This window comes from Saccopteryx leptura, chromosome 4 (genome assembly GCF_036850995.1).
Source record: "Saccopteryx leptura isolate mSacLep1 chromosome 4, mSacLep1_pri_phased_curated, whole genome shotgun sequence".
NCBI classification, from domain to species: Eukaryota; Metazoa; Chordata; class Mammalia; order Chiroptera; family Emballonuridae; genus Saccopteryx; species Saccopteryx leptura.
In genome coordinates, this window is record NC_089506.1 from 6,817,964 (window position 1) to 6,838,360 (window position 20,397).

The window sequence follows — 20,397 nt, forward strand, 5'->3', positions numbered from 1 at the left end:
GCTTGTTTTTGTTCTCTTTCCACTATTACATTAAAAATAGTGTCAGAGAGCTTTCCATTTAGGTGAATCTAAAGCCCTTTCGACTAAATTTTCCTAAGATTTAAGTTTACAAAGTTCTTCTAGAATATCCACTGAAAAGAAGCACTCCACATTTAAGTGCATTGAATACCTTGTTAAAGCTGCTGCTCTCAAAGAACATGCCTAGCCTTGAAGAGGAATTGACTGGAGTCATTCCGTTCCCTAATCACGCTGCTTTTCAATTTAATCACGGAGGACTCTGTGTACTCTAAGTGCTAAGGAAATCATGATTGCCTTGAAACTCCTAGCCTGAGTGACGATAATTTTTTCCTTTGTAAGATAAGAGTGCTACATTAAATATTCCTTGAATAAAAGAGTAAAAATTAGAGATCTCTTTCTCAGAAATTAGGTTATATTGTTTCCCTAGGTTCCTAATGTGACCACATCTGTAATTGTTTAAATCTTTCTTTCAAAGCTAATGAACCAATTCACAGTAAAGGGAGAAGAGCACCGAACTGAGACTCTGGGATCACGACATCAATTCTGTTACTAATCTAACCACTTGACTGGAAAATTTATAACTTTCCAGGCTTCGACACCTTCATCTTTTAATTGCAAATGCATACAGATAATTTCTAATGTTTCATTTGGTTTTATGATTCTTAACTGGAGAGTTGGAGCAATTTGTTTTTTCTTTTATTCAGTGAGAGGAGGGGAGGCAGAGACAGACTCCTGCATGTACCCTGACCAGGATCCACCCAAGCTCACTAGGGGGCAATGCTCTGCCCATCTAAGGCATTGCTCCATTGCTCAGCAAATGAGCTCTTCTTAGCACCTGAGGTGAAAACCTTGGAGCCATCTTCAGCACTCAGGGCCAACTTGCTCCAATCAAGCCATGGCTACAGGAGGGCAAGAAAGAGAGCAAGAGAGAGAGAGAAGCAAGAGGGGGGAGGGGTGGAGAAGCAGATGGGCACTTCTCCTGTGTGTCCTGACCAGAAATCAAATCCAGGATATCCACATGCTGATTGATGCTCTACCACTGAGTTAAATGGCCAGGGCAAGTTGGAGCAATTATATACCATTTATATATAATAGACTTTCTATACAACCAATGAACCAAGCAAGGCATTTGTCTTTGGCCACTTTTTCTCTTCACATATATAGTCTACTATTTAGCACTGTGACTAACAAATATCAGTTACAAATGGAATTGGTAGTCTATATTCCCCAAAATGTTTCTTGTGATCTTCCCTGTTCATCATTCTTATTTTCATTTTCTGAGTTCAGGCCATCAGCATCTTTTCCATAAACTACTGCACTTTTCTCCTAATCAATCATGCTTTTTACTTCTTTGCAGCCTTATGTATCTCCAACATTTCCAAGCTATCTTTCCTCAATGAAAAGATTTGCGTGTAGAATTGACTAAAGCTGGGAAGGGTTGAGAAGGGGGAGGAAGATAAGACGCACTTGCGGTCGGGTTCCCCGAGAGAAGAAAAGCCCAGAGTGACTGGGTCTACTTCTGCTGGGAGGAGTGCTGAGATTGAGGGGCAGAGGAGGAGATACTAAACCAAAGTGGCAGCAGGACTAGGGGTCATGGCCAGTGTTGCTCCAGACTGCCCACAGCCCACACTCAGCACAGAGACAGAGTCAAACAAAGTGTGTACCCCCCCCAGCCTCCCAGATCCCACCTCCCTCACCTTACTGGTAGGAGAACGCAGAGACAGATCCCACAGCTAGCTCTCCAGAGCCACTCTCTACTCTGAAGAACAGATGTCAGGCATGCTTAGTGTCTGGTCCTCTGCTCTGTTGAGATGTGGGGAGGAGCACCTAGAGGCCTATCATCATTGCTCAATCCATTGCTAAAGCCATAGAGCCCTCACAACAGGGATCACCCATCATCATGACTGCAGTCCTGTCTCTATCATTGCAACAGCAACATCTCAAGAATTTCAGAGCTATAACTTGTAATACAGCACCACCTACTGGAAGAAAACAGGAAAAGCTCTCAAAACTGAAATCTCTTTTTTTCTTTTGAATTTTATCTTTTATATTTTTATTGTTTTGGTTTTTGCTCTTTGTTTTTTCTGTAATTTTTTTACTTTTCACTATTTTTAAATTATTTTCTATTTTTATTGTATTTTTATTTTTCCCCATGTTTTGTTAGATTTCTTAACAATAGCATTCTCAAATGCCATCAAGGTATGAGAAAATGAATACCATGACTATGCAAGAAAGAGGTGTAATTCAGAAAGAAAATGAAAAATATCCAGAAAGCAATCTCAATCATATGGAAATGTTGGAGTTAAATGATAGAGAATTCAAAACTGAAGTTCTGAAAATACTCAGTGAGATGTGAGAAAACACTAATAGGTAATTTAATGAGCTCAAAAATCAAATTAATAAACCAAATGAATATTTCACCAAGGAGATAGAAACTTCGAAAAAGAAACAAACAGAGATGAAGAACTCAATACATGAACTAAAAGATGAGCTGGCAGTTTTCGTAATAGAATAAACCAGATAGAGGAGAGAATCAGTGACATTAAAGACAGGCAACAAGAGATGCTACAGAGGAAAGAAGAGAGAGACTCAAGAATTTATTTATTTACTTACTTACTTAATAGGAGACAGATAAAGATAGAGAGAGGAACATATAGAGACAAACAGACAGGAAGGGAGAGAGATGAGAAGCATTAATTCTTTGTTGCAACACCTTAGTTGTTCACTGATTGCTTTATCAGATGTGCCTTAAACCAGCCAGTGACCCCTTGCTCAAGCCAGTGACTTTGGGCTCAAGGCAGCAACCTTGGGCTTGAAGCTAGTGACCTTTGGGCTCAAACTAGTGACCATGGTCAAACCAGCAAACTCATGCTCAAGCTGGTGAGCCTATGCTCAAGCCAGATGAGCCTGTGCTCAAACTGGTGACCTCAGGGTTTCAAATCTGGGTCCTCTGCATTCCAGATGACACTCTATCCACTGTGTCACCACCTGGTCAAGCAAGAATTTTAAAAAATGACAGAGCTCTGTGAGAATTATCTAACTCCATCAGAAAGAACAATATAAGAATAATGGGTACTTCAGAAGAAAAGGTGAGGGAGAAGGGAATGGAGAACCTATTCCAAAAATTAATTGATGAGAACTTCCCAAGCCCATGGAAAGAGTTAGATCCTCAAATCCAAGAAGCAAACAGAACATCTAGTTATCTCAACCTAAACAAGTCTTCTCTAAAGCATATTATAATAAAATTGTCAAAAAATCAATGACAAAGAAAGAATCTTCAAGACAGCTAAGGAAAAGAAGAACATAATATATAAAGGAAGGCCCATTAGGTCATCGTTAGGCTTCTCAGCAGAAACTCTATAAGCCAGAAGAGAGTGGACCCAAGGGGTTAATATCCAAAATATATAAAGAATTCACAAAGCTCAGCAACAAACAAGCAAACAACCCAATTAATAAATGGGGAAAGGGCTTGAATGGACACTTCTATCATAAAGACATACGAATGGCTAACAGCTATATGAAAAGATATTCATCATCACTAGCTATTAAAGAAATGCAAATCAAAACTATAGTGAGATACCACCTCACCCCTTAGATTGGCTATTATCAACAAGACAGGTAATAAGTATTGGAGAGGCTATGAAGAAAAAGGAATCCTCATTTACTGCTGGTGGGAACGTAAACTGGTATAGCTACTATGGAAGAGAGTATGATGGTTTTTCAAAAAATTAAGAATACAATTATCATATGACCCAGCAATCCTTCTATTGGGTAGCTACCCCAAAAAACTCGAAAACATTGCTACACAAAGGCACAAGCAACTCCAGGTTCACCACAGCATCATTCACAGTGGCCAAGATATAGAAACAACCCAAGTGCCCTTCGATAGAGGATTGGATAAAGAAGATGTGGTACATATATGTGATGGAATACTACTCAGTCATAACAAATCATGACATATAGTCATTTATAACAACATAGAAGGACCTTGAGAACATTATACTAAGTGAAATAAGTAAATCAGAAAAAGTTAGAACTATATGGTTTCACCCATAAGTGGGATATAAAAATGAGACTCACGGACAGAGATAAGAGTGAAGTGGTTACCGGGGGGAAGGCGCTGGTGAGGAGGGGGTGAGGGGAGTCAAGAAAAGAGGGAGAAATATATGATGATGAAAAATGATTTGACTTTGAGTGATGGGCATACAACACAACCAACAGTTCAAATGCTGCAGAAAAGTTTACCTGAAACCTGTGTACTCTTATTGATCAGTGTCACCCCATTCAGTTTAATTTTTTAAATAAATTTAAAGAAAAAAGAAAGAAAAAGCCCTGGTTTCAGAGCTTAGAGTGTAACCTAAAGGAGGAAGTCCAGTGTTCTCCTCATCTTGTTTTTTTATTTGAATTCTTCAGTCTTTGCCCATTTCTATGTCCCCTCATGACTCAGGTACCCAAACTGACCTCCCAGAGGAAGCAAACAAGTGAAATTATTTACATCAGTCATGCCTTTTCCCAATTCTGTGCTTTGGGCCATGCTGTCCATGCTGTGTGGTATGTCCTGTCCCTTTTTCCATCAGGTGAAATCCATTTATTTAATAAGTGCCTGTTCAAATATTACTCTTGTTGAAAGTTCCTCTGAATACACTGGGAGACAAAATTTCTTTCTCCTTCATGTGAAATCATCTTACAGAGCTTTCATGTAACTCTATTGTAGAAATTAATACATCGAATTATATTTAGTTGTTGCCTTTTATACTTTCTCTAGGAGATTATGGGCTAGTTTATTTTTTTTACCCAGCCAGCCAGCCAGCCAACCAGTCAGCCAGCTATCCATCCATCCATCCATCCATCCATCCATCCATCCATCCATCCAACATTTACTGAAGGTCTGCTATTCCTCAGGCACTCTGTTAGATGTAGGAAGCAATTGTAAGGGCTGACTTTAGCTTTTAACAAGTTTATTATCAATATGAAAAGGCAACTTTTAAGTCAATTTTAACTTGCAAAATAAAGTAAGTGCTGTGGTAGAAAACAGTCTGCAGAGAATACAATTAGAGAAAAGAACAACAATTCTGTGGCTCCGGAGGTGTCATGCTGGAGGCCACGGCCAGGCAGGTCCACATTGGATTCGGGCAAACAGTGGAGAAAGGAGAGCATCGGGCCATTCCCATTTAATAGAGTCTCAGAAGGCGGAGTCTCGCCATGTGGACCAGCAAACAAGCAGGGACAAGTGAACAGCAAAACTGTCCCCTCACAGTGGTGGGCAGGCAATCTGCAATCTGCATCCTCCCTGAGGGCCTGCACCCATAGCCTTACACAGACGATACACAGGTGGTGCTGCCACGTGTTCACACACTAATCTGACAAAGTACAAGTGAGCAAGCCTAACACAGTTGTTTTCCCAACAGGAAGGTAGGAATTATTTTCAGGGAATTTCCCTGATTGAGGTAAACCATTCATTAGTTATTCAGAGTCTGATATACCATGAAAGCTCAGTAAATGTAATTAAATACACTTTATGCTAAGGTACAGAGGCTCTTTTCTCCCACGAGCTTGATAATGGCCATAGGTAATGAAGGTATTTCAGAGACATGAAGAAGAAAATATAAATGACAGTACCGAGCATTTCCCTTCAACTGGATTCCAGAAGGAAAATGTCAGTTTTGCACGCTCTGAGCTCCAATAATAGAGACCAATAGTTGCATCCTAAGAAGTCTCCCATGGAGAGACTGGAGGCCAATGAGATTATGATGAAGCACAGGGGATGATGGTTCAAAGCTAGGGCAGCCTGGCCGCTGAGAGATGCTCACCTCCCTCCTCCGTGCCCCTCAGGGAGGAGACTGTGGTCCACGCATTGTATATCTGACTCACTCATTTCCCTAGAAAGCGCAAACTCGGTACGTGGGACCTGCTAGTGGGTGGTTCACCGTTTTCCTGCACCTCCAGCCTCACTGTCAACTCTCCTGGAGCCTCGCGCAGAGCCTGGGAACCCGGGGACTGCCCGTTGCCAGGTAACCACCTCCCGCGCTCGAGGTTTCCAGGGGTCATAAACCGCTTCCGCCTCTCCACCTGACGCTCCAATCAGCGGCCAAGGCGGCCGTCACGTGGACGTCGGGGCGGGCCCAGGGGCGCCGGGAGCCGCGGTTGTTTTGTTTGGCCCCGCCCCCCGCCCGAGTCCCTCGGAACCCGCGGCCAGGCCGCCCCGCCCCGGGAGCCCGCGGCGCGCAGGAGGAGAGGCGGGCCGGGCCGGGCGGGGCCAGGCGGGGCGGGCCGCGCGGGGCTGGGCTTGCGCCGCCGCTGCCCCGGTTCAGCACCTTGCGCTGTTCGCCGCGGCATCGCCCCGGTTCTGCAGGTAAGGAGCCGGCGGGCAGCCTGGCGGCGGTGTCCGGATCGTGTGGCGCCGCGTGCGAGCGAGGGCCCCGCCGTGCGCGTCCTCCAGGCGTCCCGCCCGGGTCCCAGACACACACCTGTTTCTCCCCCGCCGAGCAGTCCCGGCGGCCCGCCGGGGGCGGCGGCTCCCTTCCAGGGGGTCCCGTCCCTGAGCACCTGTGTGTCTGGGCCACCTGCGTGGGAAGCCGGTCGTCCCGGGAAAGCCGTCGGGAAGAAGGAGGCGTCCCGGGGAAAAGACGGTGGTTCATGTTCAGGGGCATCCTGTAAGTCAGGTAAATCCTAACAAGACAGTATTTCCTGCCCTGGCCCCCCAAATTCCAGACTTTTTGCTTGCAAATATTAAAAGGAGCAAAAACTTAACCTGACTTTTTTTTTTTTTTTTACCGTATTAATTAAAAGCAACGGATTTGAATGAATTTAGTGATTACTTAGATCATGCATCAAAAATAAGTCGCGCTTGTTTTTATAACTTCCATATATATTATCATGATTAATGGGATTCTTTAACAAGGTGTTGAGAGATACTACATTTCTCAGTCTTTCATCGTCTGAGGACTTCAGAAATATTTACTGTTCGCGGAAATTCATTTTTCGACCAGTTTCTATAACCAAAGTTCCAAGTCCTTGTCCAACATTATGAGCAACCTCGAGTAAGGAAAAACGTTTCTTTGACGTTTCGTTTTTCTTCCGAGTAAATTCCTTCGGCATCCCTATCCCACTTCCTTGTTCACAGATCTCCAGGGGAGAGATTGGTCCAGGGAGAGAGAATAAATAAAGGCCCTGTGACTGTCACAGACTGCAGCCTGGCCTTGGCGATTGGCTTGGGAGGGGCTGATGCTGAGTGCTGGGTGCCCCCAGCTCGGGCCTGTGGCAAAAGCTGTCTCATGCCCTGCTGAGCTTCTGCCCTGCTTGCCTAAGTGCAAGAAACGGGCATAGCTACACCTTACCTGGGTGAGCCCCGTCTGACTCCCTTTCCTCTCCTGAGATCTAAAATTAAATAGAGTGATTAAGTGACAATGAATTCAACAAAATTTGGGGGGAACATACTTTAGTGGATTGCTTAGAGATTGATGTTGTGATGCCACTTTTAGGTGGTTGCATTGAGAGTTCCTGGGAAGTTCTCTAAACTGACTAAACCAGTGGCCTCTTTCAAAGGCTACACATGGAAAGATAAATCACATAGTGCTTAAGTGTGCTCCGCAAACTTAGTCTATATAATCTATATAGAGAGAGATCTGATTTTCCCCTGTGTTGATATTAATAGAAATACTTAAAAAAACTGTGGGTATCTCTGAAAAATACATATATATTTATTTAAAAGTTTTTAAATTTTTCTTTTTGTTTTTAATAATTATATACTGGAGTACTAAAAATTTCTGTGACCCATTAGTCATATAATAATCCCATACATTAGAAAGACACAAATTAATTTAGATTAGAAAGAAATGTTTTTTGAATTCCTCTGATTGCAATAGAGGGACTACTATGGGTAGAGCGTTTGTGTTGTTTTCTATAGACTATCTTGTAGCCCTTGGCCTGGGCATTAGATGAGCGAGGGGCAGTTCTTAAATTACCCAGAGAAAAGTAGGAATAGTTTTATATTTGTTGGCTTTGCCTTGATACTAGAAGTCCAACATGAATGGTTAGGTTGTCACTATCAATAAAGTATGTACAGATTCTCCATATTACCACATTTTATTTGCCTAAACTCTATAGTGAAGGCTAAAATGAAATTCAAGCAATTTTGAAGGGTTTACATTTTCTCCCTATTTTCCAGTAATTATCTGGATCTGATATATGCAAGGAAGATAGCAGTTTATCAGATTACTGAATAACTAGTATACCCAGCCATTTATGATAATGATGTATATGCAAGCATTACTGCTACTTTCTGCATTTGCCAAATTCACTCCTTTTGTATTTTGTACATCTATTCCATTTAGCTCTGAGACATTAAAGTGAAGTTATGTAGCTTCCAGTGTGTTGTCAGGGCAGAGATTTGCGAAGGTTTTAATCCACAGAAATCGTATTAGGAGATGGGGAGGGATTTCTTATTTACTCTGACTCCTTCCTTTCTTTTCTTTCACATATACTAAACGAAGAGTTGGTTGGTACTTTTCAGTGTCCAGGTTTATGCTGTGATATATGATAACCACATGGACATGATTCTCTCTCTGTTGAGATTATTCCTTGGGGATCTGCGAGCAAGAAATGAAATAGGGATGCCTGAGAGAAATGCAGACATTCCCCAAAGAATAGACTCTGTAGAGAAACAAAGCCTGAAGGAAAACTCTTCTTACTTGAGGTTACATAAAATGTTCAAGAGGGATGTGTAACAAAGTGCATGTGTTTGAAAGTTCATATAGAAAGTTCACCTAAAATATTAGTTAAAAAAGTGTTTTCCCACAACTTGTACAATTTTTTGATTTGCTTCTTAATTTAAGTTTTGCTGCGAAGTTCTTTTTGCGATTTTTTGGAGTCCAGTCATGTTAGAAATTCCTTATCCTAATGTACCCCAATGGGTACATAAGTGTATATAGCCATCATAGCTACAGTTGACTGTTAAGAATACAAGAAATGCCTGACCTGTGGTGGCGCAGTGGATAAAGCGTCGACCTGGAAATGCTGAGGTCCCCGGTTCGAAACCCTGGGCTTGCCTGGTCAAGGCACATATGGGAGTTGATGTTTCTTGCTCCTCCCCTCTTCTCTCTCTCTGTCTCTCCTCTCTCTCTCTCTCTCTCCTCTCTTAAAATGAATTAAACCCCCCCCCCCAAAAAAAAAAGAAAGAATACAAGAAACAAGGAGCTTTCGGGAGTTGTATCTGAAGCCTAGGTTATGGTCATACTAGGTAACCTTTGGAAGTTGGATACATTTATTTACTAGACATTCTGTCAGGTTAGTACCAAATGCCATCTTAAGCAGTGTTATTCAAAGTGTGTCCTACCTAGACCAGCAACATCAACATCAGCATCTCTGTGAGCTTGTTAGAGATGCAGATTTTCAGGCCACACCCCTGCCAAGTCAGAATCTCTGAGGGAGGGCTCTGGAATCTGGGTTTTAACATGCCTCCAGAGACTCTTGTGAAGGTAGAGTTTGAGAAGTATCAATAAAAGCTTCACTCTGCCATTGGACCTGATCTGCTCTTGAGCTGATAATGTCCCTGTCCAATGCCACTTTCGAAACTTTACTTGGGAGTACCATGAACTACTAAATAAATGTATTCACTTCTGGAAATATAATAGTCAATCCATTTCGTAAGCCTCTATGTTTCAATAGTAGCTTTCAGTGTTAATTATATTAGTTCATCTTTAGTGGGAATTTTATGTTTGCTAAGGAGATACTTTTTGACAAATGGTCTATCGAGGTACAGTAGCAACCTCTCTGATCTAGGCATCGGCCCTGCCTTAGCGGATACAACATTTCAGGCCCTCTATCAACGAATGCATGCATATATTAAAGACATTTGTGGATATAGTGACTTTATGTGGGCTATTTCTTTTCATTTTAAAGCTTTCAAGCTTTATATTCCTTTGATTTCCTGTGCTGGTTTTTCTCAACCTGCCAACATAATTTTTAGCACCTTTTGCTCGGAACATGCAAATGTTAGTCTCAGTGACTGCCAAATAAATGGAAGTCCTGATTTTCACAGACAGATAAGCATAAAGGCCCAGCCTGCTTACAGATCTCTTATATCCGACTTACAAGACAGGTCGATTAGAAGGGGGCAGGATGCTCGGGTTCACAGCTGCGTGACAGAGCTTCTCAGTCTTCCTTCATGACAAACGATCCTATTTACAAAAATAAGCCTGCGTAATTTTGCTGTGCTTTAGTATAGAAATAATCATATATCTTTTATGACAAATATTCACATATTTACATTGTAATGTCTCTCTTACGGGGGAATATATTTACTTCTAAATTCTTAGTTTTTGAGTGGACATGTGATTTTACCCCTCTCTGGTTTTTTACATTTTTTTTTCTGACTTTCGGAATGTTCACACAGAAAGTATATGAATGACCCTGTTGTTCAAGAAAAGTAGATTAGGTCTTCTATCCAATTAAAAATCATTTCCAGATTACAGATTCTGTAATCCTCCAAGCACCTAGAGAAATCTAATTCCATAATTCCAATTGGTATAATTTTCCTTTTGGTGGTTAAAGCAGAGGGACGTATGAAAGTTAGTGTGTAGACGAGTGATGGGATGCATTAGCTTTGCCCCATCTTTAAGTCAGGATATTGGTCTTACATATAATGCCTGCATTCTGCCCATCAGGCTCAATTCACGTTGGTATGAGTGGTTACTTGATGAGTCCAGACTCAACCGTAATGACCGTATTCTTTTCTATTTGCTCCCTAATCCAGGATTTTAACATAGCTTAATACAGGGCTCGTTGTGACCTATTTTACAGTCTAAGCTCTTAAGAACATCATGATTTGACATACGTTGGGAATGCTTAGATACAACCCCCTGCCAACTGCATGAAAGGTCCACGTCAGAATGATAGAAATTGAGATTAATCTCCTTCAGTAGAAGTTACCAGAGGCAGTTTTTCTGCTAATTTATCTTTACTATTGATGAATTAAGTAAGTAGTTCTGAAGCTTTATTGTGTATCTTAATCATCTGAGAATGATGTTAAAAAGTAGTTTCCAGACCCCAAGATTCTGACCCACTGGCTTGGGATGTGTTATCCAGGAATCTACATTTTAGCCAGTTTCTTAGTTAATTCTGATACAAGAAACCCAAGAGCCAACTTTTATATTAAAGTTGTTTATTTTGATTAATTTTTCAATAGCCTGTAATTTGTATTTAAATAATATTTAAGGAAGATAACATGGGTTAATTGTCTTCTAAATCCTTGCATTTGTGACAGGGAATTTCTATCTGTTTGTTTCTGCTTCACATATGAATGATATTTTGGCTGCTTATAGAATACCAAGATCATAATAGTTCAGTTTAACATAGTTATTGTGTCACTGAGTTCTGGCATATTAAATATATAAGAAAATTCTACTTAAATGCTCTAAGGTTGTAAAAAAATAAAATAAATTACTCCCTGAATTCGCCTTACTATACCTAGGCATAGATCTTTCTTAAAAATATATTTTACTTGAAACAAGAGTACTACTTTCAGGGTCTTAACCGGGTCTACCTGATCACATGTATTATAAATATTTTTTTCCACTCTGTGGCTTGCTTTTGACTTTTCTAATGATGTCTTTTTTTTTATTTATTCATTTTTAGAGAGGAGAGGGAGAGACAGAGAGAGAGAGAGAGAGAGAGAGAGAGGAGAGACAGAGAGAGAGAAGGGGGGGAGGAGCTGGAAGCATCAACTCCCATATGTGCCTTGACCAGGCAAGCCTAGGGTTTCGAACCGGCGACCTCAGCATTTCCAGGTCGACACTTTATCCACTGCGCCACCACAGGTCAGGCTCTAATGTTGTCTTAATGAAAATAAATATGTAACTTTCATATAGTCCAATATGATTGGCAATCTTTTGTGTGCTATTCACTAAATCTTTTTCTACTCCAAAACCAAAATATTCTCATTAATTTTCTAATGTGTGTGGGACCTGTGCCGGCATCACGTGCTGCCCCGTTAGTCAGTTGTGGCATCCTTGCACCCCGATCCCAGACTTGATTATTATAGCTTTGTAGTCAGCGTGGTTCGCTGGTAGTGTAAACCTTCGGATTTATTCCTCTTCTTCAGGACTGCCTTGACTTTTCTTGGCCACATGCATTTCCTTAATCGCAGACTTAGCTGGCCAGTTTACACATGGCACGCTAAACAGGCTGGGAATTGGATTGTGACAGCGTTGAGTGTGTAGACTTGAGGCCTCAGAGGACCTGTGAGGGATGTGGCATGAGTAGGCATCCATTGTGGACAGCCGCGGCAGTGACGAAATGCCATGTTGGTAGATTTTGGACCCCCACATACATCTCTGAAATCTGGTCCATCTCTGCCCCCTTCAGTTCGTTTTGGTAGACTTCAGTTTTTGCTCTTTTCCTGTTAGGAGATTATTTAGTTTTTGTGTCCATCTTCCTCATTTGCTTGTCCCTGACATTGTTTCTAAAAACACTTGTGGAATAAAAATAGTATTAATACTGTATCTCAAAGAAAGATCTAAATTGATGTGCTCTGGAATATATTGGCCAAGGGCAGTAAATGGGGTAGGTAACTCTGAGGGGAAGATAAAAAGATAAATGAAAGTGTCCCAGTGAATTAGGAAATATAATCCAGTTATACAGTATCTGTATGTGGACAAGTTTATTTGGGGTTTTTCCCCTTTAATTTTGTTAGTATTAGAAAGAACTGCTGTGGATTCTTAGCGTCTCATTTCTTTTTATTAAGATTATATGCCTGACAGCAGAAATGAGCAGTTTAGTGTTTTGTGGCAGCAAAATTTGCTCATTAGCATAATTAGCATAAAAGAAACATTGTCAGCTTCCTAGAAATCTCCCCACGGCTTCTTACTACTTCCTGCTCCGCCAAGAAAACTCGTAGCTACTAATGGCGTAGATTAATATTGCTTGTTTTTAAACTTCTATAAATGGAATCGTGTAATATGTATCATTTTATATTTGACTTTCAGGGATCATTACATTCTAGGTTTCATCCATTTTGTGTGTATAGCTCACTTTAATTATTACATAGTATCCCACATGTATGATTGTACTAAGTGTTTATCTCTTACACCAGGGACTCTGTCCTTAGGGGAAACTGGTGTGTCCCCCCTTCCAGCACCCTTGTGGCAGCCAAACCTCACTTTGGATCTGTGGTGGTGCTCAGCGGTGTCAGTGAGGTAGCTGTACATTAATAAGGAAGGGGCCTGACCAGGCGGTGGCGCAGTGGATGGAGCGTCAGACTGGGATGCGGAAGGAAGGGAAGCAGAGGGGATCAGAAGCTGAGCATGACAAACTCGGGAAGAGGGAATCAAATAGGAAGCTCAGTAGAGCTGGGACGCCGCCTCAGTGGGATGTTACAGCATTCCATTGACTAGGAGGCTATAGCCTGTACAGTATGGACACCCCAGGGGATTGTAGCCCAGGAAAGGGGGTGAACACCCCCCACCCCCATGTAGGGAGGAAGGACCAGTTTTTCATTCTTCCCCAGGTACAACCTATGGGTGGAAGGAATAAAAGCAGCAGGAGGGATTCCTCCGCTGGGCGCCTGCGCAGTGGGAGCCAACATGAGCACCATCGCCTAGGAATCTGATTGGTTGGGGTGAAGTACCAATAGAAACCCAGGAAAGATCAAGACACTGACTAGTTGGTTTGAAGAAAAGCTAGTCTTTCCTAGCTCAAGATAATAAAAACCCAGCAAAGAAGCCACTCTTTTTCTCCTCTCTCACTTGGAGACGCCCATGCGCCCTGTCCTTTGTCCTTTTGCACACTCTACACCAGTGATCCCCAACCTTTTTTGGGCCACGGACTGGTTTAATGTCAGAAAATATTTTCATGGACCAGCCTTTAGGGTGGGACAGATAAATGTATCACGTGACCAAGACAAGCGTCAAGAGTGAGTCTTAGATGGATGTAACAGAGGAAATCTGGTCATTTTTTAAAAATAAAACATCATTCAGACAAATATAAATAAAATGGAAATAATGTAAGTTAATTATTCTTTCTCTGCGGACCGATACCAAATGGCCCATGGACCGGTACCGGTCCGCGACCCGGGGGTTGGGGACAGCTGCTCTACACCAACCAGGCAGCTTAAAGGCCGCCTGGGGCCCAGGAGCGTCCTGGGCCTTGGCACAGCACCTTTGCTGGCCAGATGCGGCCAGGGACAGACTGGACTGCACCATGACAATGTCTGGACACTAATTTCTGTATGGGGCCTGATGAAGAAAGACTAGGGTGGACATTTTCCATGCGGGACAGATGGGAACAGGACACTGGGAACCCGTGGGCGGCCTTCCATTTCAACCCCGATGCATCTTACCGGGAAAGCCCCACTCCACTCACACGAGCTCCGTGGCATGTGTTCCCTGCGACCCCGTGGAAGAACACTGTTCCCACCGTCAGGCAGCCGCAGGACAGAACGTGCACTTCCTGAAACTGTGGCTCTGCTCCGAGCTGTGGTGCAGGATGGCGCCTCAGAGGTCTTCCTGCCCACCGCCCCCACCCCAGGGTGGTCGGCTCCTCCTTCCCCCTCTCAGTTTTCTGCCTGTCCCCAGGGGCAGTGGAGATTCTCTTATTCACACCGTCGTCCCTGGGAGTGCAGGAGTTTGTTTCCTCTCCCCAGTGGAGTGGGGATGTTGCTTCATTGGAGAGGAGGCCCCGGCAGGTCTCCGGAGTTTCAGACCTGTCCCCTCTCAGTGGCCACTGGCTTTCCACAGGTCCTAGCTGAGCGGAGAAGGCAGAGTGCCGCAGGTGTCCCAGTCTTCTTCCTCACCACCAGGGAGGGCTGTGGAGATGCTCCGAGAGGTGAGTGCGACTCACCTTGCCTCCGGGGCCTCCCTTTATTCTCCATTGACGCTCTGGCCCGCCCTGGCCTGTGGAAATCAGTGGCAGTTTCGTCTGGTTTTGTTCCCACCCTCTTTACCGGCTGTCACCACTCTCTCCCCTGCCCTGTCCTGGTGAAACTGCTCCTGTGTCCTGTCTCTTCAGGGACGTGCTCTTTACTCTTCGGAATTCCCTTGATTGCCTTGCAACCCGACAGCGCTATGTTCTCTTCCTCCAGAGAGAGCTTACTTTTGCTCTTGAAGAAAGAGCGTTAACATAGGGAAGATCACCTTAATCTAATCACCGAATGAGTTCATTTGAAGCTGACCTCCGGTCTTTGTAAGGGATGGTCCATTTCTACTTCCTCCTTCGTCTTAGGATGCTGACGCGGTGGTTCTTGCTGAAAGGACACCGATATTAGAGCGTTTTTCCCTTGGCAGCGTCTGACTTCCATTTTCTCCCCCTCCAGCCCTGTGAGATTACCAGAAGCTTACTGAGCTTTTTAGTATTTCAGCCACTAGTTTCGTTTTGTTTTTTAGGAAAATCCTGTTGGGAAAATGGAGCACCGCCTGCTTTCCTCCCCCACCAATCGCCGTCCTCAAAGAAAAGGTGCTGGACCTGGACTTCTTTGGGACTCCCCTTCTCAGTCTGAGACTTCACACATTTTCACCCACCTTTCCTGCTTGTCCTCAGTGGGGGGACTGGCACATTTATACCCGTCTGCTGGTGCAGGAAGCCAGGGCCTTACAAATAACAAGCTTTTAAAAATACGGAATCATTCTGACTATTTGAAGCATGCTTATTAAACCATATGTATGTCTGCTCTCCGACTCAGACTTCCTTCTGTCATTTTTATGTAGGATTTTAGTCTAGGTTCGGTGGATGAACCCCCCAAATTGTGGTGCTCTAATGCTCTTGACAACTGCCTCCCACTAATCTTGATTCCTTCAGAGGAGTTCTATTCATAGTAAGAGTGGGCAGACTGGTGACCCCAGATCTGTAGCAGCTTGTGCGACGTCTTCAGCGGAAGGAACACTGGCACTTCCTGAGTCTCTTTCACAACCCTGCCCTCTCCCCTGACCCTTTCAACCGTGGTTCTAGACAGGTCACATGCAGGTGTGGGGAAGAGAAGGATCTTGAGCAATGCCGTGTATTTTATACTCCATCCTCCTCTGACTGCACAAGCAGTGGCCCGTGCTTGTTTTGCATGCTTATTCTAGTTTGTTAGGAAGTTTCTGTAAGTGTCATGGCTGTGGTAAACAATAACAGAGAAGACAGGGCTGACCAAGAGAGTAACTGCAGGTGGTACCACGTGTAAGAAGACATACCTGGAGAGGGTGAGCTTAGAGGAAAGGGTAAGCTGCGAATGCCGACATGGCAGAGGATTAAGCCACTATCTCAGTGTGAGATAACAAGCAAAACTGGGTGGAAAAAATCCAAATGTTGAACCAAGGCAGATTCATAACCGAGACCAAGATTCAGATAATAGGCCAAACGTCATTTCACTATGTTTGGGATTTTAAACATGCACGAGTGAAAAACATTATCAAGTTTAGGCAGAAGAGAGCAGAGGTGAACGTTTCAGGATCTGATACAAATAGGTTCACATGAAATCTCAACTGGAGACTTTTAGTACTTTCCACTCCTGGCAGGACTACCCACCTGGGTCTTGATTTTAGATCCTGAATTTATGGAAAGAGGTTGATGACTGCCGAGACAACCAGCTTCTCAGAATAAGAGCAGGGTGTTACTTTATTTGCTTAAAATTTCCATACCCCGAGGTAGTCCTGACTATCCTAACAAAGAGTTAGAAAGCGTTTCTAAGAAGGGTGAGGGATAACAAAATGGAAACATTGCGAGTCTATGAATGGGTCCCCTGAGATGTGCTGATACATTTTCCTCTTGTGAAAAGAAAGACTCATTATAACTATTTTTCAAATTGCTAGAGACAACAAAACAAACAAACAAACAAACAAACAAAAACAACTGTGAAATAACTTGTTCTTTATATTAATAAATATCTCTTTCTATATTTAGATAATTTAAATATCCCGTCTTCTTTAACTCTTCTTGTACATGACATAGATTGTCATAGCACTATAAACTTTATAAATCTTGCTTGATTCCTGTAGCCATTAGATTCCGATTTCCTAATGCAGGTACAGTGAAATTGTTGAGTTGATTGACAGTCTCCGTGGATTGCGCATGTCTTCCTGACTCAGGAATGCTGGTTCTCAATAGGACTAGCGGCGACATATCTGCTAGCTATTCACACAAAAACACTCGTCGCAGACCGTTCCAAAACTCAGCAAAATGTACCGATGAGCATTTACTATGCTCGCGAGTGTAAGCCTAGGGTTTTCCTTACAGGTTTGCTTAGCTGCATGGTGCTGCTTCTCCCTGGAGATCTGTGACTTGTCAGTGGCGGCTCTGCTCCTTCTGTCTGTCATCCTCCTTGGACCAGTGAGGTAGCCATGGATTGTCCTTCTCACGGTGATGACAGAGGCACAGGGTGGGAAGGGAAACAAGCGTGTAGCCAGGGCTTGGACCCGGGACACTCTGACTTCTGCCCACGTCACTAGGCAAAACAAGTCGTGCGACAAGTCCCAAGACAACAGGCAAGGATAGTCTGCCCCCGATGAGGTATGACAAACATACAGATGCAGAGAGATGTATGAAAAGGCCAGGACCAACAATCAGACCATGTTTGGATAGTAATGCTTGCAGTAAGTTTTCTGACATGGCAAAACATTTTACTTTACTATCTTACTTATTTTCTGTATCATGATGACATTCAGCCTTTGAGTATTGTCCTTTCCTTCCATCACTGATCTTAATAGGTGAGGGCGTGGAATAGGTGCCACCATGTCTGTCCTTCCTGTCTCAGTCATTGCTGAGTAATCGTGACAGGTTTCTCCTCTGATGAGGTCAGCTTAAGGGCCCAGGTGCTCTGCACCCAGCTCTCCCCAGTGAGGAGAGCGGCACTTTAAACTGTGTGCCGTTCTTACAGTAAATGAGCCGGGTTCTGTCACTGTCACTTTGTCCAAATGCCAGGAGTACAGCCAGAGGGAGGTCTTTCTCTGCAGAACAGTATCTCACCTGAGATCATGTGATGTGAGATATTCTGCTTTCCTTACTTCTTGCAAATATGGTAACTAGTGTTCATGAAAAAATACCAGGAAATAAGACAGAGACCTGATGTGTGCCCTATAGGCAAGGTATTCACGTTAACTACATTGAGTTTGCAGTGGTATAATAAATACATACTCGGTGCCTGGGAAATTATAAAATAATTTTACCCATTCAAGTTTGCATATTTTTACCCTTCTAAAAACAATTTTTTAGATGATTTGGTTAGCCACTTCCTTACAAGGAGTTGAAGAAGGATCCCACTTGTGAGTGGGTCCATTTCCTGTCACGTGGGCCTGTTTTGTCAGACCCTTCCCAGGTTTCAGTACTAGGAACCTTCAGCTCACGTGAACTGACTCTTATTGACGGTCTCCTCTGGTCCGTACGTGTCACTTCACTCCGCAGACACTTGGTATCTCTGGACAAACATGGCGGAGCCATGGTCCTTTGCCTTGGGGAACTCACAATTTAGATCTCCACAGTAATCACTGTCCAGTGTAAACACAAGTAATTCAAAGGCAAACACATGAAGGATTGGCTGCATTTGAAAAATGCTTCAAAGAAGATGGATATTTAAGTTGGGTCTTGTGAGTCCCTAAATATGGAAGAGTTTGATGCTCCCAGAAGAACGGGGAGGGGGGCCGTTAAGGCAAAAGCATTAGAAATTTCAAGGCACAACATCATGACAGTATAGCACACGTTTAGGAATTGCAATGAAAGTAAGGAGTAAACTCTTCTATTTATGAATTTATACAACACACGAGGGGCTTCCCCAAAATGATGGCACTGGGGAGGGAGAGATGGCCTTTTGAAGAGACTTGTTGAAAGCAGATTGATAACAACCCTGTGATCTAGAGGGAAGGAGAGGCCAAGGGGATGAAGGAATCGGAGGTGGCTGGATGTGCACCTCCTGGCTTACTGCCTGGAGTATAATGCTAGTCTCTGAAACGGGGACTGGAGGAGAAAGAAGAGGATGTGTGGGAGTGCGGGAAAGGGGAACGGCACTCAAAGAGACAAGCTGCGCTACACCTGTCCATATTAGGGTTCCAGGTAAATGGCTGAGGGATGTATCAGTTCAGGAGGTGGTGCAGAATGGAGTTTGAGAACTTGGCTTCGAGTGTATTAGAAGACAGGCTGGAAGCACTGAAATAGTGGTAGTTAGAGTTGCTGAGCAGCTGCTAGAGAGAAATTCAAGGCTGGGTGAAAAAGCTTAATGCAGGACCTGGACATAGAATTGTAGCTCAAAGTAAGGTAAACAATAGACAAAAGAGACAACAATTAGTTGGGGGGGCAAGTCTTAGAGGGTGGGACAATGAGAGGATTCCATTTTGGAGCATTCGGCCAGGATAAAGGGCTCTGTGGGAGCTCATAGCCAGGACAGAATGCGTGGTCCAGTGTCAGGGAAGTCGCCAAGATGAAAACAAATTAAGCAAGAGGTTGTATCCATCCTGGAACTTCCTGTGGAAGGCTTCAAGCAGATATGATTGAAAATGTTTCTAGAGAGAAAGGAAGAAGAATTATGGAACAGTGCCATGTTCCATTTGATAAGTTTTTAGAGTAACCATAGGCTGTTCTCAATCAGCTACAGGTATATTTGTATGTCATCTAAGTGTATCTTTCTTTTTTTTTTTTTTTTTTTTTTTTTCATTTTTCTGAAGCTGGAAACGGGGAGAGACAGTCAGACAGACTCCCGCATGCGCCCGACCGGGATCCACCCGGCATACCCATCATGGGGCGATGCTCTGCCCACCAGGGGGCGATGCTCTGCCCATCCTGGGCGTCGCCATATTGCGACCAGAGCCACTCTAGCGCCTGGGGCAGAGGCCACAGAGCCATCCCCAGTGCCCGGGCCATCTTTGCTCCAATGGAGCCTTGGCTGCGGGAGGGGAAGAGAGAGACAGAGAGGAAAGTGCAGCGGAGGGGTGGAGAAGCAAATGGGCGCTTCTCCTGTGTGCCCTGGCCAGGAATCGAACCCGGGTCCTCCGCACGCTAGGCCGACGCTCTACCGCTGAGCCAACCGGCCAGGGCCTAAGTGTATCTTTCTATGTCAGAACAAAAGCTGTCTTGTGTTTAGGGGATGAAAAATGAAACATTCAAATTACTCAGATTGTTTTCTTTTTCTTTCTGCCCCCTCCTTCCCTCCTTCCCTCCTTCTCTCCTTCTCTCCTTCTCTCCTCTCTTTCCCTCCTTTTCTCTTTTTCTCCTTCCCTCCTTCCCTCTTCCTGTCCTTCCTCCCTCCTTTCCTTCCTTCCTTTTTCTGCACTGAGTTATAGGGTTTAATGAATTTTGCCAGGAACCGATCGCTGGGAACCTGTTAATGCTGGGTGACTCACCTAAACTTTAGAGAGGATATTTCAAAGTTCAGATAGTCTCCTGCTACTCTAAGAAATCTCTTACTTAGCAGCTAGGAAA

At 43.6% G+C, this 20,397-nt stretch overlaps 1 protein-coding gene across 8 annotated transcripts in view; it reads left to right on the forward strand.

Annotated features, from left to right (window-relative positions):
- The first annotated feature begins 6,296 nt into the window (after positions 1-6,296).
- The window catches only part of WDR17 (WD repeat domain 17), a 93,341-nt gene continuing 79,240 nt past the window's right edge, over positions 6,297-20,397 (forward strand). For 6 of the 8 annotated variants that reach the window (XM_066380103.1, XM_066380105.1, XM_066380108.1 and 3 more), the window contains exon 1: positions 6,417-6,680. The gene's annotated coding sequence lies outside the window, so the exon portion shown is untranslated. Of the gene's footprint in view, positions 6,371-6,416; positions 6,681-20,397 lie in introns of those variants that run through there. The other 2 variants (XM_066380104.1, XM_066380107.1) reach the window with 1 other exon arrangement.